The sequence below is a fragment of the Etheostoma spectabile genome, unplaced genomic scaffold, assembly GCF_008692095.1.
Source record: "Etheostoma spectabile isolate EspeVRDwgs_2016 unplaced genomic scaffold, UIUC_Espe_1.0 scaffold00003052, whole genome shotgun sequence".
NCBI lineage: Eukaryota > Metazoa > Chordata > Actinopteri > Perciformes > Percidae > Etheostoma > Etheostoma spectabile.
Window position 1 is genome coordinate 1 of NW_022602987.1, and position 25,774 is coordinate 25,774.

The 25,774-nt window shown below is 41.0% G+C and overlaps 6 non-coding genes across 6 annotated transcripts; all 6 read right to left on the reverse strand.

Moving 5' to 3' along the window:
* Positions 1-12,683: 12,683 nt before the first annotated feature.
* Positions 12,684-12,765, reverse strand: trnal-uag (transfer RNA leucine (anticodon UAG)). The gene has a single exon. It is a non-coding gene; the product is annotated as a tRNA-Leu (tRNA).
* Positions 12,766-16,319: 3,554 nt separating this feature from the next.
* trnaf-aaa (transfer RNA phenylalanine (anticodon AAA)) lies at positions 16,320-16,401 on the reverse strand. The gene has a single exon. It is a non-coding gene; the product is annotated as a tRNA-Phe (tRNA).
* Positions 16,402-18,171: 1,770 nt separating this feature from the next.
* Positions 18,172-18,259, reverse strand: trnay-gua (transfer RNA tyrosine (anticodon GUA)). The gene is given in 2 exon segments: positions 18,172-18,207; positions 18,223-18,259. It is a non-coding gene; the product is annotated as a tRNA-Tyr (tRNA).
* A 1,770-nt stretch (positions 18,260-20,029) lies between these two features.
* On the reverse strand, positions 20,030-20,145 carry LOC116676328 (U5 spliceosomal RNA). The gene has a single exon (XR_004328647.1). It is a non-coding gene; the product is annotated as a U5 spliceosomal RNA (small nuclear RNA).
* Positions 20,146-22,038: 1,893 nt separating this feature from the next.
* Positions 22,039-22,110, reverse strand: trnaa-ugc (transfer RNA alanine (anticodon UGC)). Its single transcript has one exon. It is a non-coding gene; the product is annotated as a tRNA-Ala (tRNA).
* A 528-nt stretch (positions 22,111-22,638) lies between these two features.
* Positions 22,639-22,710, reverse strand: trnaa-ugc (transfer RNA alanine (anticodon UGC)). Its single transcript has one exon. It is a non-coding gene; the product is annotated as a tRNA-Ala (tRNA).
* Between the last annotated feature and the right edge of the window lie 3,064 nt (positions 22,711-25,774).

Consider the following 25,774-nt stretch of genomic DNA (forward strand, 5'->3'; position numbering starts at 1 on the left):
TTGCTGATATTTTTTGCTGATAATCGTGCTTTTCCGCTGAGAAACTATGAGCGCGGCTCTTGGACACTTCAAAAACCATGGACTATATAATACATTTTTTTGTAGACATAGTAGGCTATTGCCATATTTTAAATTTTTCTGCGTGAGCGTTGCCTACCAATAGCTCAAGCCTGTCCTACAGTGATTGTAGCTAAAGCTATTAGCAGCAAGATGCCTCCTTTCTCCGTAGAAGACTACTACAAACTCCTTCAGAAGATTGCACTTCTGGAAACCAGGTTCACCTTCTAGAAGTGAACGTGGAAGTTAACGGATCTTGTGGAAATGACACCACTTTAACCATGGACCCATAACAATGGACAGAAGTATGCTAACACACGGCTATTAGCACCAACAAGACTACAAAGAAACAGGAGGGTGGAACTGGTAATAAATCAACAAGTGGCGGTCCTCCCTGGAACTCGTCTGGTGCGAAGCCTAAGAGTAATCATTTTCCTGGGAAATGGAGGACGACTAACGGGCCGGGCACAGCGCCCTGAGTTTGTGATATGACCGGCTGGCCTGCATTATCATCTGGGCAACGCCTCTTCAACCCCTGTACCTATTAGGACACAGCCGTGACAGCTGCAAAAAGGGAAAATAAGCAACAAAATGCCCCCCCAACAACCTGGTGTGCACCTGGATAACAGATTTGCTCCTCTGCTGCAAGACTCTGGACAGTCATCTGATGACCGGGACTGCTCTCATCACCACACAGCAGGGTAAGGACTGAGCAGCATTCAAAAAGTAAAAATCTAACAACTGGGCCTCAAACCCTGATTGTGGTGACTCTGCTGTAAAAGATTTAAAAAACAGTAAAAACACCAAAATACTATGTTTTTCCCAAAGACATGGTGTCTGACTTGACCCAAAACAATCCCAATATCGTGGCAAGCACACCCAAACTGTGAAGAACATTATTCTGCATATAGGGCAAATGATTTGTAAAGCAACAGTCTGAATTGCTGAAACTGGACTTTAGGGAACTGCTTGACACAGTCACCCCCCTAACGCAAATGTGTTTATCAGTGGTCCTATACCGTCAGTCAGAAGAGGAGATGAGAGATTCAGCCGCCTGTTGGGACTAAACAAATGGCTTCAACTGAATGTACCGTCCACTCTCTGAAGTTCATTGACAATTTAAACATTTTCTGGGAGCGCAGACATCTTTTTAAAGCAGATAGACTTTCCCTTACAAGCCAGGAGTAAGCTGTTCACCTCTAATCTGCTTTACTTTCTGCGCTACACATCTGCTTCCCTCTGCCAAGGTCACACAACAAAGGAAGACACAACAAAGTGCGGCAGTGATCCAGCACAGCCCCCGCCTGTGCAAAGATTTGACCATGGGAGAACCAGAGAGCAGAGACACACCCTCCACTCCCCTCTTCACCCGCCGTCCAGCACCCCTCAAACCTTCCCAACCCCGAACCTTCTGAGGATTCATCGCTGTCTCTACTGATTCTCCCCCACACACCCTTTCCCTTATTTCCCCCATCAATTATGCACCCTTTCCTACCCCCCATGGCTCACCCCGGGCAAAAGTAAAACGCCAAGCACCACTACCAGGATGTCAAAAACTCCTTCCCCCCAGACTGATAGGACGCTTGTGTGCAAAATTCTGGCAAGCACTATCTGATATGTGCCGGCCTTGGCTGCAGGACTAGTGATACTAATGACTCTTTTCAAGACAAGCCCGGGCCTGTGGATTCAATTCTTCCCAATTTCTGTTGTGATAGGTAATAGGAAAAGAATGGTGAATAAGCACTTAACTGCAAACTTAGCAAATTTAGCATCCATTCCTCGTCAGCTACAGCCTGTCCCAAAAAATGAAAACAACTAACCTAGCCTTACTAAACGTCAGGTCTTTGGCAGGAAAATCATTTTTAATCATGATTTTATTACTAAGCACAATCTAGATTTTATGTTTTTAACTGAAACCTGGTTAGACCATAATAACAGCGCTGCTGTTCTCATCGAGTCAGCTCCCCCTAACTTCAGTTTTATGAGTGAGAATAGAGTGAATAAGAAAGGAGGTGGGAGTCGCCATTTTGTTTAATGACTCATTCCACTGTACGCAAATATGTTATGGAAATTTTGTTTCTTTTGAATATGTTGCTCTTCAATTAAGATCTTCCCTCAAGCGATGTGTTCTAAATATCTACCGGCCACCTAATATTGTGCAACCTTCATTGATGACTTCACTGAACTGCTGTCTATTATTATCATTAACCTTTGATTGTGTAATCATTGCGGGTGATTTTAACATTCATGTTGACAGCCCCCAGGACAGGGGGACAAAAGCTGTGTTGTGTTTTTTGAGAACTATGGACTGACTCAGCATGTGACGGAGCCCACCCACAATAAGGGGCACACTCTGACTTGATTGTCTCCAAAGGTCTGAACTTTCCAAGGTTGTGGTGACTGACGTTGCTCTCAGATCATTCCTGTGTTTTCTTTAACGGCACTATCTCTGTGCCCAAAAGTGTCCAAACAAAGATAATCAGAAAACGGTATATCACTGAAAACACCAGTGACACATTTATACAGCTTTTCTCCTCCACACACCAGCCCTCTCTGGGCTATCAGTCAGTGAGCTTGTAGATAATTTCAACTGTAAAATTACAAATGTTATTGATGCCATTGCTCCCACTAAGGTCAAAGTTGTATCTGGTAAGAAAAGATCTCCATGGAGAAATGTCCTACTGGTGAGAACAGAAAAAAGAGAGTGTAGGAGCTGAACGAAGGTGGCGAAAAACAAATCTCCTGTCCTTATAACTCCTATAAGAGAGACTTCGCATTTATAATTTGAACTGAGGAATGCAAGAAGGTCCTTTTTCTCTGATATTATCTCTAGAACACAATAATAATTCCCGTGCTTTGTTTGCTACTGTTGATAGGTTAACAAACCCCCCCAGTACCAGTAGCATCTGAACTTCTATCTACCAAGGCCTGCAATGACTTTGCCTCCTTCTTCAAAGACAAAATTCAAAGATTAGACAAACAGTCAGTGCCTCCATATCAAGTCCAGGATATGTTTTGTCACAGTTTTCAAGCAAAAATAGTTCCAATATGACAGAATTTCACACGATCAACCATACAAACCTGGAGGACATTATTCAACATCTGAAAACCTCGACCTGTTGCCTTGATGTTCTACCAACGACTTTTCAAAATGTTTCCAATTGTTTGACTTCTGATCTTCTACAGATTGTGAACACATCTCTTCTTTCAGGTATCTTTCCACAGGCCCTGAAAACTGCAGTAATCAAGCCACTCTTAAAAAGAACAACCTACAAGTCACTAATGAGCAACTATAGGCCAATATCAAACCTTCCGTTTTTAAGTAAAATCATTGAAAAGTAGTCTTTCAACAACTCAACCATTTCTTGTCACTAAGCAACAGTTTTGATACCTTTCAGTCGGGTTTCCGACCACACCACAGCACTGAAACGGCTCTTGTCAAAGTCTTTAATGACATCCACCTTAACACAGATAATGGCAAAATTTCAATCTTAGTATTACTTGATCTCAGTGCTGCATTTGACACGGTCGACCATGACATACTACTAGACCGATTGGAAAACTGCGTTGGCCTTTCTGGCTCAGTACTAAACTGGTTTGAATCCTACCTAAAGAATAGGGATTACTTTGTGTCTATAGGTAATTATGCATCTGAGCGTACAAATATGACGTGCGGAGTTCCGCAAGGCTCCATTCTGGGGCCTCTTCTGTTTAACATCTACATGCTTCCACTGGCTCAGATTATGGAGAAAAACAAAATAAGTTACCATAGTTATGCGGACGACACACAAATTTACATAACCTTATCGCCAGGGGACTATAGTCCAATACAAAACTGACTAAGTGCATCGAACAAATTAACGGCTGGATGTGCCAGAACTTTCTGAAATTAAATGAAGAAAAACTGAGGTGGTTGTTTTTGGAGCAAGAGAGGAACGATTAAAAGTCTGCGCTCAGCTTCAAACAACAATGTTAAAAACAACAGACAAAGCCAGAAATCTTGGTGTAGTCATGGACTCAGACCTGAACTTTAACAGCCACATTAAGACAATTACAAAGTCAGCCTACTATCACCTTAAGAATATATCAAGGGTTAAGGACTTATGTGTCAACAGGATTTGGAAAAACTTGTCCATGCCTTTATCTTCAGTAGACTTGACTACTGTAACGGGGTCTTTACAGGTCTCCCTAAAAAATCAATCAGACAGCTGCAGCTGATTCAGAACGCTGCTGCTCGAGTCCTCACTAAGACCAAGAGACTGGATCACATCACTCCAGTTCTGAAGTCTTTACACTGGCTTCCTGTGTCTCAAAGAATTGATTTCAAAGTACTCTTGCTAGTTTATAAATCACTTAACGGTTTGTCCAAATATATTGCTGATCTGCTACTACACTATGAACCACCCAGACCTCTCAGGTCATCTGGGACAGGTCTGCTTTCTGTCCCCAGAGTCAGAACTAAACAGGGTGAAGCGCTTTCAGTTTCTATGCTCCTCATATCTGGAATAAACTCCCAGAAACCTGTAGATCCGCTGCTACTCTCAGTTCTTTTAAATCAAGGCTGAAGACCTTTCTATTTGATGCTGCCTTTCTTTAAATGACTAATCATTTCTTTAAATTTCTTATGCTGCACTGTAAATTTTATTCTTGTGTTTTGTTTCTCTTTGTTTTTAACTGTCTATTCATGTGTTTTACCGTTTTTTTAATGCTTGTGATTTTTAACTGTTTTTACTTGTGTTTTATTCTGTTTAACTGATTTTGTGTAAAGCACTTTGATTGCTTGTTGCTGAAATGTGCTATACAAATAAAGCTGCCTTGCCTTGCCTTGCCTTGTGGGTAGAAACTGTTCCTGAGTCGGTTGGTGTTGGCGTACAGTGCTCTGTAGCGCCCCCCAGAGGGGAGAAGCTGGAACAGGTTGTGTCAGGGGTGAGAGGGGTCTGTAGTGATGGTTCCTGCCCGTTTCCTGACTCTGGATGAGTATAAGTCATGGACGGAGGTAGGGCTGCACAATTAATCGAATTTTAATCGCGATCACGATTTAGACTTCCCACAATCAAATTTGCGCGATTGAGCGATTATTTTTTTAAAACGTAATTTCATAGAACGCTCCGGGTTTTTTGCAAAGCCCGTTTACCGCTCCGTAAAGCTGTCTGCTCATGAGCCAGTCAGAGTAGTTCCTGCACCGCGCAGTTTAATTTCTAGATGTAGACAGTCACAGAGGACAGAGTAACGGGAGGAAAACTCAACAGATAGCAGTCGGTTATACGGCGGTCTCAAGGTTTACCAGTTTGCTAGTAAACGCAACACTTTGTTCCTTCTGTTGTTTTTCAGACAACAGCATTGACCAGTGCTAGTCGGTGCTAGTAGCGTCTGTTAGCAGTTAGCTCCTCTAGGACGCACCGGTGCTAATGTCCTCGCATCCGCTGCAATGCTGTTTATATGGATATGGTTTCATTTTCCGTTACGTGACCCATTTTGTCTGTAAAGCCGTGCCTGTGTTGAATCTCTCCTTTACTCTCTCTCTCTTACTCCGCACCCGGCCACACAGAGCCGTCCACACTTCTGACATTTGTCCACAGTTTTGTTAATAACACAGCTGTATATTGTTAAGAGAGGCAACCCGTATTTGTACCAGTGTTTCCGTGGTAACTCTGCTACCGCGGCCGCCACGGCGAAGAACACAGGAGTTATTGAATGCAACTAACTTCAGTTGGTAGAGTAATAGCGTGTGAGACGGAGCTGCTGGACCTGGGCCACAGATGTGACCCATTGCGAGAGTATCATAGTTCATAAAAATGCAGCCCATTGATGATACAGACATTTCATACACACGTGTGTATGCGCCGTTCGACCCGTGCTGGACCCGTTCATAATGAGTCAGCCGTCTCTGTGAGTAGCGTCCATCACACTCCCTCTCGCAGTTATAAATAGCCTACGTGACGACAACATTTTTTTTGGTTAAAATCAACAAATAATCGTGAGAATAATCGCAATCAAAATTTTGATCAAAATAATCGTGACTATCATTTTGGCCATAATCGTGCAGCCCTAGACGGAGGGCAGGTTGGCACCGATGATCCTTTCTGCAGTCCTAACTGTCCGTTGTAGTCTGCTTCGGTCCTTTATGGTGGTAGATCCAAACCAGACAGTGATGGACGTGCAGTGATGGACGTGCAGAGGACAGACTGGATGATGCTGAGTAGAAGTGGATCAGCAGCTCCTTAAGCAGGTTGAGCTTCCTGAGCTGGACCAGGAAGTACATCCTCTGCTGGGCCTTTTTAATGATGTGTCTGTGTTGGGCTCCCACACGTCCTGGGATATAGAGGATCCTAGAAACCTGAAGGATTCCACAGCAGACACAGGGCTGTTGAGTATGGTAATGGGGGAAGAGTGGGGGTCTCTTCCTGAAGTCCACAATCATCTCCACAGTTTTGAGCGTGTTAAGCTCAAGGTTGTTCTGACTGCACCAGAGAGCCAGCTGATCCAGCTGAAAACTGAAGAGAGTGCAAATGTTTTAGTTTTTAAATTGCCAATCATTTAAATTTGGAAACTTTCCTAAAAAACGTAGAATATTTCTGAACTTATAAACGTATGAGCACTACATTTGCTTCCATGATGACATGTCTGCAACCGGCTCATATTTCATTCATTTTATCATGAATTATTGTATGAAGAGTGAGAGCAAGTCCAGGGTTTAAGAAGGTTTGTTCACTAACTCTCTCTCGCTCGTCTTTCTCTCTCTTTCTCGTTTGTCTGTTGCTATAGAAACAGAGAAGAAGACACAGACCAAATGTCACCACTGTCAACACTGTGACAAATCCTTCACATCTGGACATTTAAAGATTCATCAGAGAGTTCACACTGGAGAGAAGCCTTACATCTGTGATCAATGTGGTGCAGCTTTCACACTGAAGAGTAACCTAATGATACATCAACTCATTCACAACCGGAGAGAGGCCGTACAGCTGTGATCTATGTGGTCAAACCTTTTCTAGGAAGGGTAACCTAGTAATGCACCAGCGTGTTCACACCGGAGAGAAGCCGTACCGGTGTGATCAATGTGGGGCAGCTTTCACAGTACAGCGTAATCTAAATTACATCAACGCATTCACACTGGAGAGAAGCCGTACAGCTGTGATCTATGTGGTAAACCTTTTCTAGGAAGGGTAACCTAGTAATGCACCAGCGTGTTCACACTGGAGAGAAGCCGTACAGCTGTGAACACTGTGGGAAAATGTATTCTCATAGTAATGCCCTTAAAACACATCAACGCATTCACACTGGAGAGAAGCCGTACAGCTGTGATACATGTGGTAAAACATTTATTGTGAGCGATAGTCTTAAAAGACACCGACCGTGTTCACACCGGAGAGAAGCCGTACTCGTGTAAACAATGTGGGGAAACGTTTTCTCTGAGAGGTTACCTTAAAACATCAACGCATTCACACTGGAGAGAAGCCGTACTCGTGTAAACAATGTGGGGAAACGTTTTCTCAGAGAAGTCACCTTAAACGACACCAACGCATTCACACTGGAGAGAAGCCCTACAGCTGTGATCTATGTGGTAAAGCATTTACTGATAGTGGTGGCTTTAAAAAACACCAGCGTGCTCACACTGGAGAGAAGCTGTACTTGTGTGAACAATGTGGGAAAACGTTTTCTCAGAGAAGTCACCTTAAAAAACATCAGCGCATTCACACTGGAGAGAAGCCCAAATAGTCTGAACAAGTAAATTAGCTTTAAATAAGCAAAACTACAAAGAGACAGATGAAAGTGCAGCTTCAAGAAGAAAACAATAACTACAGTTGGGTTCGAAGGTTTGGGCACCCTAGATAAATATATTTGTTAATGTGCATAAAGAAGCCAAAAAAAAGATGGAAAAATCTCCAAAAGGCATCAAATGACAGATAAAACATTTGTATAATATGTTACAAAAAGTTGGATTTTATTTACACTTTCAAAATAACAGAAAACAAAAAAAATGACGTCTGCAAAAGTTTGGGCCCCCTGCAGAGTTAATACCTAATACCTTAATACCCCCCACCCCCCCTTTGGCAAGTATCACAGCTTGGAAAGCCAATAGTCTTTAATTCTTGTTGAAGGTATCTTTGCCCATTCTTCTTCCAAAAGTCCAGTTCTTTGAGGTTTCTGCTCCTTTAAGGTCTATCTATAGATTTACATTATGTTACATTATGAGGTCAGGAGATTGTGAAGGCCATGGCAAAACCTTCAGTTTACACCTCTTGATGTAATCCCCCGTGGATTTTGAGGTGTGTTTAGGATCATTATCCGTTTGTAGAAGCCATCCTCTCTTTAACTTCAGCTTTTTTACAGATGGCATCAAGTTAGCCTCCAAAATTTGCTGAAATTGTATTGAATCCATTTTTCCTTCTACTCGTGAAATGCTCCCTGTGCCATGAGAACAGCTGATTGTGTTCAGGGGGAGGTTTGCGAGCTTTTGGCTAATTCTGGGATTTTTAACCCATGTATAATCATTTGTTTTATTAATTTGATCTGTCTTCTTCTTAAATAAACTGAACTGAGTTGAACTTTGACATTTAGTTTCTTCTTATTTTACAGATTTATTCTTTTTTATGACACTCTTATGAAATCATACTTCAGTTTATCACAAACATTCAACATCAACACACATCTGGAGATACGTGGTTTTCATTGGAACTCCCCTTCAGAAAATGGCGTAGTGTTGTGGCGATGTTGTGCGTCCATGTTTGGTTAAAACCTCGGCGCTCTGTATCGACCTCTCTTTCCCATGAGCTGATGTTTTTGAGGGATAACAGCTGATTCCCGTCCATGGTAATGTCTCCCATTCAGTTCTCAGCTCGCCGTCACAGGGGTCCGACCGTTCTCTTAATACATCCATGGGTCCGATCGCTCCAACACGTTACACTCCTTCTACTTCTTTTTAATTGCGCCTTGCAACCAGAGAAGAAGAAGCTGCATACGTTGGCACAAAAAAGAAAGCCCAGGTCTGGTGTAGTGGTTATAGCCGGTGTGATATTTTTTTCTTCCTTTCAGTTTTCATTAGTCAAACTTCTTTTTACTTAGTAACGATAGGATTTGTAATGTAGCAAAATACAATCTTTTACCTTAAAATCAAGTACATTTTAAAAACTACTTGAAAAATATAAAATACACAACAAAACTGCTCAATACAGTAAAGTAAGTAATGTATTTCCTTATTTTCCACCTCTGCCAATACTTCACTGTCCAGTGTGTATTAAATGAACCAAACTGAGTGAACAATGTGAATTTCCCCTCACCGAATATACGTATAAAGGGATGTCTTTCTTCTACAACTGTGTTACTTCTTGACATTAATAGAATAATTCTACAATTCTACGTATGAATTTCTGGTGTCGATGTGCATTTGATCCGATGACGCCGTGACGTCTTCATAACTTCAGAGTCAGAGAGACGTCAGAACCAGTCCAACCTGGTCCAATCAGTGTGAGAGAAGTCCCCCATCAGATGATGGAGTTCTACTATCTGTCCACTAGATGGTGCTAACTGACCATCTAATGAGCTAAAGATCACCTGACCCGTTGCTACACTGCTTTTTTTCAATAAAAAGAAAATAAAGCCTTTTCCCAAGCTAAAAGAAAACAAGGATCTCTTCTGCAAACACACAGCTGGGAGTGCTTGAGAGCACTTTGGAGGTGCAGTGTGATTTTTCGGCTTCGGGTGTGTTTAGGTGTGAGCCCAAATAGTCGTTGAACGACAAAGACAAGACAGCGATCAAGCAGTAGAACCGGGCTATTGAAGTCCCGTCCATGCAACCGATGGATATGATCATAACCTGTATACAGCCCAACTACTTACCAATCACATCACTGGAAAGTCAGCATTACTACTGGGGTCCTGACAGGGTAGTGGCTGTGTATATGTCAAAATGGACAGTTAACCGCCAGAACATGATGTTCCTCGAGAACATTACTTTTCATGGGCTGTCAACAACTTTTCCAGCAGTTATATCGTGATTCATCTCACCATGGAAATCAGGTTGATAGTCGTAATCTCTTGATGCATCACCCTTTTAAAGTGTCTACCATTGTGTCTGCAGCAAAACAGAGCTAGCAGAGGATGGTTTAAATTCATCAACCTCTGGGTTATGTGCCCAGGACGCTTCCGCTGAGCCACTCTGCTGAAATTCACCCCAGATGGGACTCAAACCCACAATCCCGGGATTAGGAGGCCAGTGCCTTATCCATTAGGCCACTGGGGATTTACATGCACCAATTTAACCAGTTCAGGAGAAATACATATACAGTTCTCGAGCCATAATGAAACAGTAACCTTGACCTTTGCTCTCCAAAAACGAAATCAGTTCATCTGCAAAATGGTTAGGTATGCCAAATTTAAAGTGCTTCTCTCTAGGCGTTCAGAGATATTGCATTCACAAGAATCGGATGGACAGACATGAGGACAAAGTCACCTTGACATTGAACCTTTGACCTCCAAAATCTCATGCGAGTTCATGTGAATGTTTTTGCAAAATCATTATTATTATTACCCAGGGGGTCCTGTGTTATCACATTCACAAGAATGGGAGTTGCATACGTATGTAGAGATGGTCGGACGACACAAAAGCATAATACTTCTAGCAACAGCTGGCGTCGAGACGTAAGAATAGACAAAAAAAGAGGTGGGGGAGACAGAGTTAATCCATGACAGAATAGCAAACTACATACAAAAGACATGATGGTATTTATACAAATATGTAGTAAACCTAAATATATCTATATCTGATGTACCAAAAGTTGAGCCTAGACAATCCTTGTTTGTATAATGGACAGTATCACTATGGCTCCCATTCTACTTTTGGAGACTCTAGGAACCACCAGTAACCCTGCATTCTGGGAGCACAGTGCTCTGGTGGGGTAACAAGGTACTATGAGCTCTTTAAGATAAGATGGTGCCTGAACATGAAGAGCTTTGTAGGTGAGAAGAAGGATTTTAAATTCTACTCTGGATTTTACAGGAAGCCAATGCAGAGAAGCTAAAACAGGAGAGATGTGATCTCTTTTCCTGGTTCCTGTCAGAACACGTGCTGCAGCATTCTGGATCAGCTCAAGAGTCTTCATGGACTTTTTCGAACAGCCTGACAAAAAAGAATTGCAGTAATCCATCTTAAAGTAACAAATGCATGGACTAGTTTTTCGGCATCATTTTTAGACAAGATTTTCATGAATTCAAGAATGTGATAACTACTGCACTATGGAAACTGCGGTAGGCCTGGCCACAATTTCATGTCAGGAACATATTTCCGTGTAGGTTATTTAGAGTTCAAATCAGCAGTTTAAATGTGCGAAGTCAACATGAACAAAGAAGTGTGTTTCTGCGCTGTTTCGAACAGGTGACCTTTCGCATGTGAGGCAAATGTAATAACCACTACACTACAGAAACTGATGATTAAAGATATTTTGCATGTTCGTGGGGAAATGTACCATTCCTAGTTTACTGTATATGTTTAAAATGCTGTTAGACATGTTAATTTTTGACACATAGAGATTTTAAAATGGATTCAGTCACAGATGCTTTGTCATGGATTTGAGTGACAGTGAATATGTAGTAAACCTAAATATATGTACATGTATTTACTGTGGCATAAATGCTGGAATAGCGCCACCCATAGATTGATGTGCCAAAAATAGAGATTGGGCATTCCTCGTTACTATAATGGACAGTATCTCTGCCTGTCACGCGGAAGATTGGGCCTTGGCTCAGGCTGTGATAATGTATGTAAAATTACATCTTTTTTTACAGTGCATTAAGTCCTGACCACTCCCTGACCGGGAATCGAACCCAGGCCGAGGCGCTGAGAGCGCCGAATCCTAGCCACTAGACCATCAGGGAGTCTTATCTTTCAATTTTATCTTTGTAGATGTGAGTTTCCTTTTCACTTACTGGAATGACTCATATTGTTTTAGGTGAGGAATGGTGCCTGGCTAGAGCTTCAGAAGGCAGGATATGACAGATTACACATCTGTCACATAGTCAGTTTGTAGTCTTAAAACAGAACGAGAAGACGCCGGTAAGACAAAGCTGATATGACTAATGTTTAACCTGTGTTACACTTTGAAATTAAATAAACAGACACATAGTTAACAGAGATCTGAGTGTTGCGTGGTTATTGTAAATAGGTAATGTTTGTGAAGTATGGTATGGTTTTACACAGAATGACGGATTGATGAATGCAGCAGTAGCATGTGGTGAAATGGAGAATGGCTAGGTTAACTGAAGATTTTAAAAAGTGTGAAAATTAACGAAACATATGAACATGTTAAACATATACGGGCATTTAACATATACAGTCTCAGTCTTTGGATGGTATAGGTCGTGTATCTCTACCATGATGGCCAACATGCACCCCGTAACAGTTACCGACAATTTTGGCAATGAATAAGTATTTCACATTGAACACTTACGATTGGGTGGTCATTATAGCCAGGGCCTTGCGAGTACACATATAAACAGCAGAGTCAGCAAGGAGTCTACCAAGTTGCCTCTTATGACTTTAGGTACTTCACCAAGCTATGTAATAAGAGATGACCTCATCTGATACAACTTCAGGTCATCACATTGGCTGTCTATGTAAAATTTGCAAATGGCAGTGGTGGGACTTGAACCCACGCCTCCAGAGAGACTGGAGCCTAAATCCAGCACCTTAGACCGCTCGGCCACAATACCTCCATGCAACTATTCTCCACATCATGACACACACACGGACATTAACTAACGGTATGCTTGTTTATTTTATTGGAATAACACTTATTGCAAGGCAAAAGCCAATACTTTATTGAAAAATGCCAATACTTTATTAAATTTTTTTATCACAATTTGTGAAAAATCCTCTTTTGCATATTCACTGTAAAGTGCCATTACCCTTCCAACTGCCAACTATTGTTTCAGAGACAATAAGATATACAGTTTTAGATTTTAAGGTAACTGTCCAAAACCACAGACTGTCACAGCCAGGGTCCTTGGTCAGGACAATACCCCCCTTCTTGATAGTGCTCGTCTCTGTATAAAGCTGCACACCAGGCAGGTCCTGGATGCACTTGACGTGTTGTTGCTGCACACGCCAGATGTGCTCCATGCGCACCTGGTCCAGCAGTGGCAACCCCATGAGGTCCCTCCTGTTTGGTCCTCCCAGTTCCTGCCGCTCAATGAGGCTGTTGGTGGCCTCCTCACCGTGTGTCCTCCTGAGACAGTACTGGCTCAGCTCCTTCTTACTAATCTTTGCATCCACCACACGATCAGTGATGGCTGGCACACCCTCCTGCCTGAGCTGCTCTGTCTTTGCCCATCGCAACAGAGAGAGGTCCCCTGCACCCCACTCAACTATGCAGGCAGAGAGACTCATGAGCTCATGAAGGTGGGGTAGAGGGAATGAGCGTCAGTGGTACACCCGACAACCAGCCTTCGCATGAAGTGCCGGATGTCCAGCCGTATGTGGAGGTCTGGCCACTCCCCAAACCTTGTCTGCAGCTTGCTGGACCGCTCACTGATGAAGCAGCCACAGTCCACATACAGCAGCAGTGGGGGTGCAATAGCTGACTGATGATGTATCAGTCATTTTGATGGTGGTTTCTTGGTCACAGCAACAAGCTTGATCATTGACATACAGTTGGACGCCACGTATCACAAAACTGTTGGGTGGGGCCTTATGTATTTGCTTGTATTACATCAAGTGACCTGCATACCAATGTCCTTAAAGATTAATATGTACATGGTCTGTAGAACTGTAACTTCTGATAGACATGAGGCCACTTGTGTTATCTTTGGGCTGCTCTATGGTCTTCTGCAGAAGGATAAATCCCAAAGTTGGCTCACTCCAGATTATTTAGGCAACCAACGTCCCTGGGTGGACTTGAACCACCATCCTTTCAGTTAACAGCCGACTGCGCTGACCTATTGCACCACAGAGACTGCTTCTATCTGTTGCTTTATGAGCGGGAACTTGATCTTTAAGCCACAAGCATTTGCTTTATGGCTTTTTGAGGTTGAGCAGCACATGTATGCTTATCAGACTATTTTCCTGTTACTCAGAAATTGGGGAAGCAGACTCATGCGGAAATGTAGAAGCTGGACGTGCATTGTATTGTTCTTACATGTGTTGGAGCTAAATCCTGCTCCATTCTCAGGGTCCAGTCAATTAGTAGTCAAAATCTCAGTTGTTGATGTGTGAATCCTTTTTATTACATAGGATATCCTAGAGACAAATACAGAGTCAAACTAACCCAGCTCTCCCCCACATTTGTCTGGCTCTTTGGTTCTTGGATCTCTGGTCTAATCCACATAGGGTGGGGTCTTCAGGTCACAGTGATGTGATGTGTTTGTGTGCTTATTCGTTATCTTTCAGTGGGAATGTGACTGAAAGTTTATGACCCTCAGTTCAGGACTTGCAAAGCAAAAGATAAGTGGACATAAGAGTGGGACTGAAACCAGATTCAGGAAGCGGCCCTAACAATCACTTCTTCTTCTGACACATTTAGAAGAGGCTGGATTCTAACAGAATGTACCATAACATCTTATGTTATAGAACAGAGTATTGCAAAACAACTTAATGCAACAAACAACCAACAACAAACTACATACTTATAACAACAAACTTAGAGCATGACCAACATATCTTCATTTATGTTGAAGTAATGCTATTGCTTTTTAGCTTAAATGTATAATGCAAATCACACATAATGTTTAAGCACATATAACATTTCAAATTCCAACACATGTCAATTGGATTCTGACTTTGAATTTAAATATTTGTTATCCAAGAAAATTCCACAACTGATGATGTATCAGTCATTATGCTGGTGGTTTCTTGGTCACAGCAACAAGCTTGATCATTGACATACAGTTGCTCGCCACGTATCACAAAACTGTTGGGTGGGGCCTTATGTATTTGCTTGCATTACATCAAGTGACCTGCATACCAATGACCGTCAGAGATGGCAAAAGTACTCACTGTCCGTACTCAAGTAGAAGTACAGATAATTGTGTTAACAAATACTCTGGTAAAAGTAGAAGTACGCGTTTAACTTCTTTACTCAAGTAAAAGTAACAAAGTACAGGCTTAGCAATTTACTTAAAAAGAGTAAGAAGACTCGCCCCAATGGTGCTATTAAAAACCTCCTTCACCATTCTAAATGTCTAAGGGACAGTTGGTAGGTTTCATGTGTTGTACAACCTCACTAAGTAACGTCAGAGAAACGGGCTTAAATTCCTCAAACACAGCTGAGTGTGTAGAAGAATTAGATAAAAAAGACCTTAACATTAGCACCAGTAATTTCCTGATAGATGCTACTTTGTCAATAAAATAAGCGAGAGACATTTCTCACATGCGCTAATTGAAACATCGGTCGGAGCAGAGGTGCATGGATTTATGACAGAGTTAAAAGTATTAAATAACAATCTAGGTTTGTGGCAATTGCTAGCTAAGACAGAAGAGAGATGCTGCATCTTTGCCACCTTCACAGCATTCTGGTATGTGATAGACTGTCCCTTACTACACCCAGTGACACATGTAGATTGTCTTTCCATCTTCGTTCAGCTTGTCTGCAGTGTTGCCTAAGGGCCCTTGTGGTGTCATTTAGCCAGGGGTCCGCCTTAGGTTTAACAGCTTTAATCCGATAAGGGGCAATGGAGTCTAGGATTTCAGTGCATGTGGAATGGAACTCAGAGAGAATGTTATCTGGGGGAGAGGGAGAGACCAGACCATTCTTGGCATAAAACTGTGAGCTCACAAACGCAGATGCAAACTCTCCAGCTGAAGAGGAGGAGATGCAGCGGCGCCTAGAAGCTGAGGAGACAGGTTTAATTGTGGGTGGTGGAACATGTCTGTGTCTGTGGACCCTCATGGAGGCAGCTTGATTGATTGTTATGCTCCCTTATTTGTGCCATATAACCGAGATGTAATGTTTTATCAAACCGGGTTGGGAGAGTAACCTTTCTGGTTACTTTTTGACAAATAAAGCAAGTAACATCACTCAAAGAAAGTTACTGGCCGTGAATCAAAGTCATGTCAACTGCTTGGAAGGCAGCTATGCTCACCACTGTACCACCATCGCTGGACAATACAATGGTCACTGCAAATCTAACAACACATCTGGGCATTGAGACTGAAAATAAATGCTCAGAGATGCATCAGTGGCTTCTGGTGATTATTTGATATTACAATATTGTCCATGAAGGCACATCTGCTATAAAGGGATGTGTGACCACCTTTGAATTACTACTTTCGTTGTCGGCAGGACTTGAACCTGCGAGGGGAGACCCCAATGGATTTTTTGTCCATCGCCTTAACCACTCGGCCACAACAACCTGAAAAGCAGTGCAATACTGATTTGCACTAATATTTGCACTGACTCACGAAAAAAATAAAAAAATAAAAAAATACTGCATAAACTTTGCTACCGTGTGTTTATTTAAATATGGGTACACTTCACATGTAGGTGTATACTTTACTGCAAATTAAACTGAGATGTCAGTGTTTCAATCTCCACCTCTAAAAAGTGCTGCTTCTTAGCCGGATTACGTCTGGCCATGTCGTAAATAGTCAGGGCGAGGACTCAAAACCGAGAATATATTGGGGCGTGATATTTTAATTGTTGTGATTGTTGTGTGCCTTTAATATCACACATATGGCTATTATGAAAGAAACTTCCTACCAAACCCTCGCAAGACTTTCGAGGGTGTAATGGTTAGCAATCTGGACTCTGAATCCAGCGATCTGAGTTCAACTCTCAGTAGAACCTGTTTGATACGTAATATTTCTGTTGTATATGGTTTCAAAACATGTCATTTTGAAACAGGAACTTACTCTTTCAAATATTACTCCTTTATCCTGACCATTCCCTAACCGGGAATTGAACCCCGGTCGCAGCGGTGAGAGCGCCGAATCCTAGCCACTAAACCATCAGGGAGTCACATCTGTCAAATTTATTTTTGTAGATGTGAGTTTCCTTTGTGTGTAATTTGGCATCTTTCTCATCTTTTCTCTCATTTCCTCTTTTTTCCTCCTTTTTCGTCTTCCTTTTCCTCTTTTTCCTTCTTCCCTCCCTCTTCCCCTTTTTCCTCTTCTTCCCCCCTTACAGGCTATTGTTCCCCAGCTTTGGTGCAGAGGATAAAGTGTCTGACTACGGATCAGAAGATTCTAGGTTTGACTCCTGGCTAGCTCGTAGTGCTCTTTAGTGACTAAATCTCTTGTTCGTTGTCATTTCCAACTTTACCCCCAGTACAAACTCTACAAAGAAAATGTAACATCTATAAAGAGCCAAATGATGAGTAATTATCGTTTAAACATGTCACAAACTGACTATGTGACAGATGTGTAATCTGTCATGTCCTGCCTTCTGAAGCTCTAGCCAGGCGCCATTCCTCGCCTAAAACAATATGAGTCATTCCAGTAAGTGAAAAGGAAACTCACATCTACAAAGATAAATTTGACAGATGTGACTCCCTGATGGTCTAGTGGCTAGGATTCAGCGCTCTCACCGCCGCGGCCCGGGTTCAATTCCCGGTCAGGTAGTGGTCAGGTCTTGAAAGATTCAGGTATAAGATTTGAAAGAATAAGTTTGTGGACTTGTTTTTGGTTGATTTAGATTTGTGGTCAACTGAATTTGTTATGTCTTTGCATTTTCCCATCAAGGAGGGCTCTGCTGATTCATCTCTGAAATCCAAACGACAAGGAAGCATTTTCAAACAGCGGGGGTAACTTTAAGTTTCAATTCTGTTGGATAAATTATTTAAATTGGACATTGAGATGGTTTTTGAGACAAATATTGACTGTGATTTAACTGAGGGATTCGGGGAAAGTTATATGTTGTTTTGTAAAACTTTGGGTTGTTTACAAAACAGGAGAAAAGAGAAGCTAGTTTTTTCCAATTCTTCTGGTGACACTTGGCACTATTTCACATCTTTTATTTTTAGTTCTCTATTCTGTCAGGACTTAACTCTATCTCCCCCACCTCGTCTTTTTTTTCTTGTTCTGTCTTGGCAAGAAGTATTATGCTTTTAGGTCATCTGTCCATCTCTACATCAGAATCAGAAAGACTTCATTGATCTGTGAAGGGAAACTCTTGGAAAGACTGCTCCTTCGAACCGGATTTGAACCAGCGACCTAAGGATTTCAGTTTAATGCCTCTACAGTCCTCCGCTCTACCAACTGAGCTATCGAAGGGCAACAATGTATATGAACACACTTCCCATTCTTGTTGATGTAATGAAACATGACCCCCTGGAGGGAATTTCTGACTCATCAGGGCCTGTAGCTCAGTGATAGAGTGCACTTACAGTCTCAATACCCAGCTCTATTACAAGATTTGAAGTGAATATTGCATTGTGCAGTGATGCTGGTATAGTGGTGAGCATAGCTGCCTTCCAAGCAGTTGACCTGGGTTCGATTCCCAGCCATCGCAGTAGCTTTGTTTGAGTGATGTTACTTGCTTTTTTTTTTTTTTTTTTTTTTTTACAAGAAGTCAGCAGAAAGGTTACTTGCCCAACCTGGTTTGATGAAATCTCTTTGGGCTGCATGATTATGGCCAAAATGATAATGACAATTACTTTGATCAATATGGAGATCACGATTAATTATCACAATTATTTGTTGATTTTCTACTCAAAATGCTGGAATAGGAGGGTTCACCAACCTCAGGTTAACAAGGAACAATCTCAGCAAGGTGATTGATGGCTGATTCTAGTTACTTCACCAAGTTCAGCCCAAATGACACAGCTGTAAGACATCACATTGGTTGGCTTCCAGCTATGTAATACTTGAAAATTGCAGTGATGGGAGTTGAACCCACGACCCCAGAGAGACTTGAGTCTTAATCCAGGGCCTTTGACCACTCGGCTACATTACCTGCATGCAACTGTCCGCCACATCGTGACACACACAGGTACCTTAACTTACGGTATGCTTGTTAATATTATTAGGAAAAAAACCTACGCAAGGAAAAAGCCAATACTTTACTGTAAAAAGACAATACTTGTTATACATTATAAAAAATGTTATCACACTTTGTCATTTTTCTCTGGCATTGATTATTAGAATATTATAACCAGCATTAAGTGAGTAGGGTTAGGTCTGTGTGAATATGGGCTGAGCATTTACCTGGGCTGAATTTGAGAACATCTTCTTTTTCATATTCACTGTAAAGAGCCATTACTCCTCCATATTGGGTGAAAAAATTTGGGTTTCCTGAAAAAGGTTCTGTAAGTACAGGTAAACTTAGAATGCTAAAACAGGATTTAGAAGAAAAGTAGAAAAACGTTTGAGGGGCAAAAATGAAAAGCACTCAAGATCTGATTTAATAAGAGAAAAATAATCAATGTTCTAATCAGTGGTTTAATGAAGCCAACTGTAAAAAAAAAAAAAAAAAAAAAGAGGGTGCATCAACAGTTAACTCTAGAGAAGACAGATAACACAGTAAGGACATATGAACACTGTCACTAATGCATTTTCTCTCTATCCGAGTCCTAAAGATGGCGAATAGCTGCTCATCCCACCACCACCCTACCCTCCTCCGCCATCCGAAGGGTGAAACACCGTCCGTGTCTCTCCCAGAAGCAAGCGCCAGGAGTGGACAAGATCCCACACAGCATCCACCTTGCTGCAAGCTCTCTCTCTCTCTTAGCAGCCATGGCCTCTCCCCCACCTACATCTGACATTAAGATCAGAGGGTAAGGTCTTCAATCTTCTGAGGTATGATCCCGTGGCTGCTGTTATGTGTATAGCTGTAAATCTGCTCCCTAAAAACAATAACAGGTCCGGCACTCCTTACCCTGCTTTCTCCTTTGGCTTCTTCATCACTCTTCTTTGCACTCGTTCCAACTTGGACCTCCACAGGAAATAAAAGATGGCTCATTCCAGGTCTAAAATCTCTGTTCTGGGTGGGATAAAAACAGAGCTGATGAGTAAAAGCAAAGGTAAGCCAAAGCAAGTACAAAGGCTCAGCCAAACAGCAAAGCCCATCAAAAATAGTTTCAACTTAACGGCGTTCCCCTCCAAGGAAGTCTTTAGTAAAAGGCAAAAGTCTTGTGCATTATAAAGAGAAACCAGAGTGAGCACAGCCATCTGATCAAGAGCAGCAGAAAACCCTAGTCGACCCAGTCCAAACCATCGCGGTAAGCCTCACTGGGTGTCCAAACTAAAATTATAAGAGGCAACTTGGTAGACTCCTTACTGATGTTTATATCTGCACTCACAATGCCCTTTTTAAAACACCAGCCAATCACAAGTGTTACATGTGAATAATCACTGTGTGAGTTATCAGGAATCTCACATAAAAGATAGTTGCAAGGTCTACCAAATGTTTAACTTTACTACCCGTAAGCTGTTGGAACCGACGTTGCCACAGGTTCCCAAACCTGAAGGTCTGAAAAAACGGAGCCGAGTGGCGCAGTGGAAGCGTGCTGGGCCCATAACCCAGAGGTCGATGGATTGAAACCATCCTCTGCTAATTACTGTGCTTTGTTTCAAATTAAGTCTATGTACTGTTTGTTGATGTTTAACAATGCATCTGTTGCTGCAAGTGTCTGAAGTGAAATCTCTGCAATGCTCATTGCATAAAGTAATAAATATGCTACAACATAGTACAAGTACATAAATAGAGACTGTAAAACATGTACATTTAAAGTGATTGCTTAGTACATTACCGCTTATACAGACTGCTTAGTTTGTGTCACAAGAGGTCTTAGTCTACCACTACGTTCTATAACCCTACCAGTCAGATTACCACAGGAGGTAATATCTTCTGCAGCTCTTTTAAAAACTCTACCATGATACCTGCTGGAGATGCCAGGTCCTCATACATGTAAAGCATACGCTCTACCACTGAACTACATCTCCTGAAGATTTTCAGTTTTTTAAAACTGTTATCTGAGATAGACTTATCTTTATTAATCCTTTTGGGATGACTCCCGCAAGGAAATTGAAATATCACTGAATAAAAGAAGAAACCTGGGTAAAAAATGTAATGTAATTGTTTATGACTTCAAAACCTGTAATGTAACTGCGATGGCTGGAAATCAAACCTGGGCAAAATGATTGCACTGCTATGGTATAAATCATAGTTGAAAAGTAACACACCTGGTGCCTTTCTTCTGGACAATACAACGTTCACTGCAAATCTTGTGACACAGACTGAAAATAAATGATGAGAAATGCATTGGTGGAGATGGGTTGCTTCCACGACTTCTGAGATAACACTGTCTTTGCTACCACTCTTGAGGAACACCTCTCGTTGTCGGCAGGATTCAAACCTGCACGGGGAGACCTCAATGGATTTCTAGTGCATTGTCTTAACCGCTCGGCTACAACTACCTGTAATTTAGTGCCAGACCTATTGGAACAAATGTTCATAAACTTTTCGATTGGTTATTAGTAGTTACCAGACACGGGCAAAGTGCAAATCGTAGTGCACTTCCTGTGTCTGTGGATCCTCATGGAGGCAGCTTGATTGATTGATATGTTCCCTTATTTGTACCATAACAGAGATCTAATATTTTATCAAATCAGGTTGGGCGAGTAACCTTTCTGGCTAATCTTCACAAATAAAGCAAGTAACCACACAATGAAAACTAATGTAATGGCTGGGAATAAAACCCAGATGAATTGCTTGGAAGGCAGCTATGCTCACCACTATACCACCATCACTGGGCAACGCAATGTTCACTGCAAATCTTGATACACCTCTGGGCATTGAGACTGATTTTGCATTAATTACCATAAATGCAAGGAGGTCACGGCAACTCACAACACTGTGCTATTCAAATATGCACTAATCCTTTTCAATTGTTGAGTAAAGCAGGACATGGGTAAAGTGCACTGAGGTTTTAGACACTTGATAAGTTAATCATCCTCTTTATGGCCTTTTAATACTCGCTGTATTGTTTCATTTTCTCTTTCAGAATAAGAGCTTCTGCAGCTCTTTGACAGACTGGACAAGGAATACCAGCTGGAGATGCCGGGGATTGAACCCAGGTCCTCATACATGCAAAGCATGCGCTCTACCACTGAGCTACATCCCCTGAACGTTTGCAAATTTCTTTTACTTTTTCTAAGATCATTGAATAAGAGAAGAACGCTATCGGAAAACTGAATCGGTCAGACCCCATGACAATCTACCTGACCATAGTCTTTCAAGTCAGTGACAAATCCAAGCTGCATTTCCTTTTTACCAAAACTCAATTTCCAATTTTGGTATAATGTTTTGCGTCAAAAGTAGTCTGTTGTTCAATATAATCAGACAGCTCAATCTGGCAGTGTTGCCATAAAAACACTACATGCCAAACAAACTACTAGAACATTGCCCTTCTAGTCACTGACTGATCACGTTTCCTTGATGCAAAATTGCTAAGGCATTTTGTTTGTTTGTTTTATTTGATCCCCATTAGGACAATGCACTGTTCACTGCAAATCTTGCAACACATCTGGTCATTGAGACTGATTTTTGCGTTAATTACCATGAAGACAAGGAGATTGCCTTTTAATACTTTTGTCTTTCAGAATAAGAGGTTTTGCAGCTCTTTTACAGACTGTTGTAACAGAACACTTGTTGGAGATGCCGGGGATTGAACCCGGGGCCTCATACATGCAAAGCATGCGCTCTACTACTGAGCTACATCCCCTGAATGTTTCTACAGAAACCCCTACCCGGGAAAAATGTTGAAGTAAACTGTGTTTGTTTTATTGGATCCCCATTAGCTTCAGCATGAACTACAAGCTTTCTTCCTGGGGTCCTACAATCCTTTCTTTGACAATACTCTTTATGACATTTCATTACACACACACAGACATAAATTAGAAAATACTAACCATAATTAATCTTAAAGTTAACGCAATTTATACAAGATAAAATAAAAGACACTACTCCGAATAGATAAATCATTTAGAAATAAGATACAAAAGCCCTATAACAAACTAATTTTAAATTACATATTTAATTCCTTTGAAATAAATATGTCTTAAGTGATTTTTAAAACCATACTGAGAGTTGTGTTTGATAGTCGTTGGGAGAGAGTTCCATTCACACATCGCTCTGTACCCGACAGAACGCTAAATTGATTTAGTTTTCACTTTAGGTAAAATAAAACTCCCTCCTACTGCACGCCTCGTTGGATGATGATGTGTCGCAGTACTAAAGGACAGTTTTGTTTGAAATAAAAAGTGTTTTGTTTGTTATAACGTTATGTAAAAAAAACATTAGCGAATACTCAAATCTATTTTTAATTTTAAGCCCTGAGAGTTGTTCATGCATGTTATCAACATCTGATCTAAACCCACACGAGAGAGCCACACGTGCAGCTTTATTCTGAATCACTTGTAATTTTTTCATATTAATTGTTGAAGTGCTGGACCACACCACTGAGCAGTAATCCACATGTGAAAAAAACAAAACCTGAAGGACTTTTTTACCTATCTGTGGTGTGAAGATGTTTGCACACCTTTAATAACTGACAAGGTGTTGCCCATTTTAGTTACCAGCTTCTGAATGTGTTTGTCCCAACACAATCTCTTGTCAATTAGCACACCCAAAGTTTAGCCTCTTCTCTTTGCTCTACAGAAGTTTGCTCTATACTGAGTTCAAGTTTCGATTTCGAACTTTAAAAAATGAGTTCCAACCACTGAACTGGTAGTTTTAGATCCATTGAGATCAGTTGTGTACTTCTGATCCAGTCCACCACTGTAACTCTCTCTGTAGTTTAGTAAACAGATGGTAAATCATTAGTAAAGATTGTGAAGAGGAGTGGCCCAAGACAACTTCCTTGAGGAACTCCATGTTCCACAAGCCTGAAAAACTTCCATTAAAGTAAACTAATTGTCTCCTATCAGTCAAATAACTTTCCATCCATAATAATGCGGTTTGTGAAAAACCATAATATTCCAGTTTTTTTAACATATAGTTGTGGTCAATTATATAAAATGCTGTAGTAAAATCAAGCATCACAACACCTATTATTTTTCTCTCGTCCATATCCTTAAACCAGTCATCAACCATCTGAGTCAGGGCAGTGGCAGTTGAGTGTTTTCCTCTGTATGTATGCAAGCTGAAAAACTGTAATTAAATTATTATTTAAAAAATAAAACTGAATCTGTTCATAAACAATTCTTTCCATTATTTTACAGAGAATTGGTAATAAGCTTATTGGTCTACTCTTTGATCCAGAGAAAGGCATTTTCTTACTCTTTGGTATTGGCACAACTTTACATATCTTCCATGCTTGCAGACATATATTTTCCATAAAACACATTAATTATATGAGCATTAGTGGGAACAATGATTGAAACTATTGGCTTAATCCACTTATATTCAAGATAGTCCACACCAGGTGGTTTGTTTTACAATTCATCAGAAGCTACATGATCTTATTTATCAATGTTTTTGACAAATCCGTGTTGTGTAGCTGTGTAGTATTTTTAAGATTATTTATTTTATTTATGAAATAATCATTGACAAAATTTGCTATATCACTTCGTTTAGTAAGAACATCACCTTCATTTTTCTATCTAAAAGGTCTATCTCTGTAGGGATCCATCCCATAATGTTGTCACACACTTAGAATAATAATCTGAGTCTTTCAGCACTTTTAGTGGATGGAAACGTTCTCTTATCAAGGAGAACACAGAAACGGCAGGAAGGATAAATCCACCAAATCAAGTCTCAAATAATCAGCACGAGGCCTCGTTTAATTTATTTTATTTTAACTACAAAACAATAACTTGAGAGCGAACAATTAAAGATGGCCAACTTCTAGTTTGTTGGTAATGATGAGAGGACCAATTTACACAAATATTTCTAAACCCACTATTTAAGGGTGACAAAAATGTTTTCCTAAAATAAAAATTACAATGACTTTCTGCCAGCCAAAAAGATGTATGTTTCTAGAGATTAGAAGAAAGTTTTTACAAAATCAAAAAGTTTAAAACATGTGACGTTTTCTAACCAAAACATCTTTAAACGTCTTAATGTCTCTCCTTTGGGCCTTCTCCTTCCCACGGTGGGTACATTGTGGTTAGGGTTGGGTACCAAAACCCTGTGCTAGTACGGCACCGGTGCCTTAACACCCGGTCTTATTTCGGTGCTACTGAAACAACAGGGCTGCCTTTTTCCACCTAGTGGTTGTTTTTGTCATTTAGCAGCAATTTACTAGAGAAATATGTTATTGCAAATTTTTTTTTACATTTAATTTGGACCATATAGAAATAAACAAGCTGTTCTTAAATGTTGCTGGCTGTCTTTTTGTGCTCCTTTTTTTATTTAAACATATACATTTAAAAAATATATTTTTAAAAGGATGGGTTCAGGCACCGATTCTGGTGCCTAAATGGTAAAGGGTTCTGAGGAAAGGCAGAAAACAGTCCAGCTGATCCACAATAACATACATGTTGATCAGAAGATAAAGTTACTGCTGGTCAGCCTTCAATGTGGAGAGAAGATCATAATCTAACAACACAGCTATCAGGGCATGAGGAGGAGGAAACAGCTTGGCTCTGAAACATGTTCACAACGAGGCAGTGTGAATGCGCTGGTGTCTTTTAAGGTGACTACTACGAGAAAACCTTTCCCCACATTGTTCACACCAGTACGGCTTCTCTCCAGTGTGAATGCGCAGGTGAGTTTTAAGGCTACCACTATGAGAAAAGGTTTCCCCACATTGTTCACAGCTGTACGGCTTCTCTCCAGTGTGAATC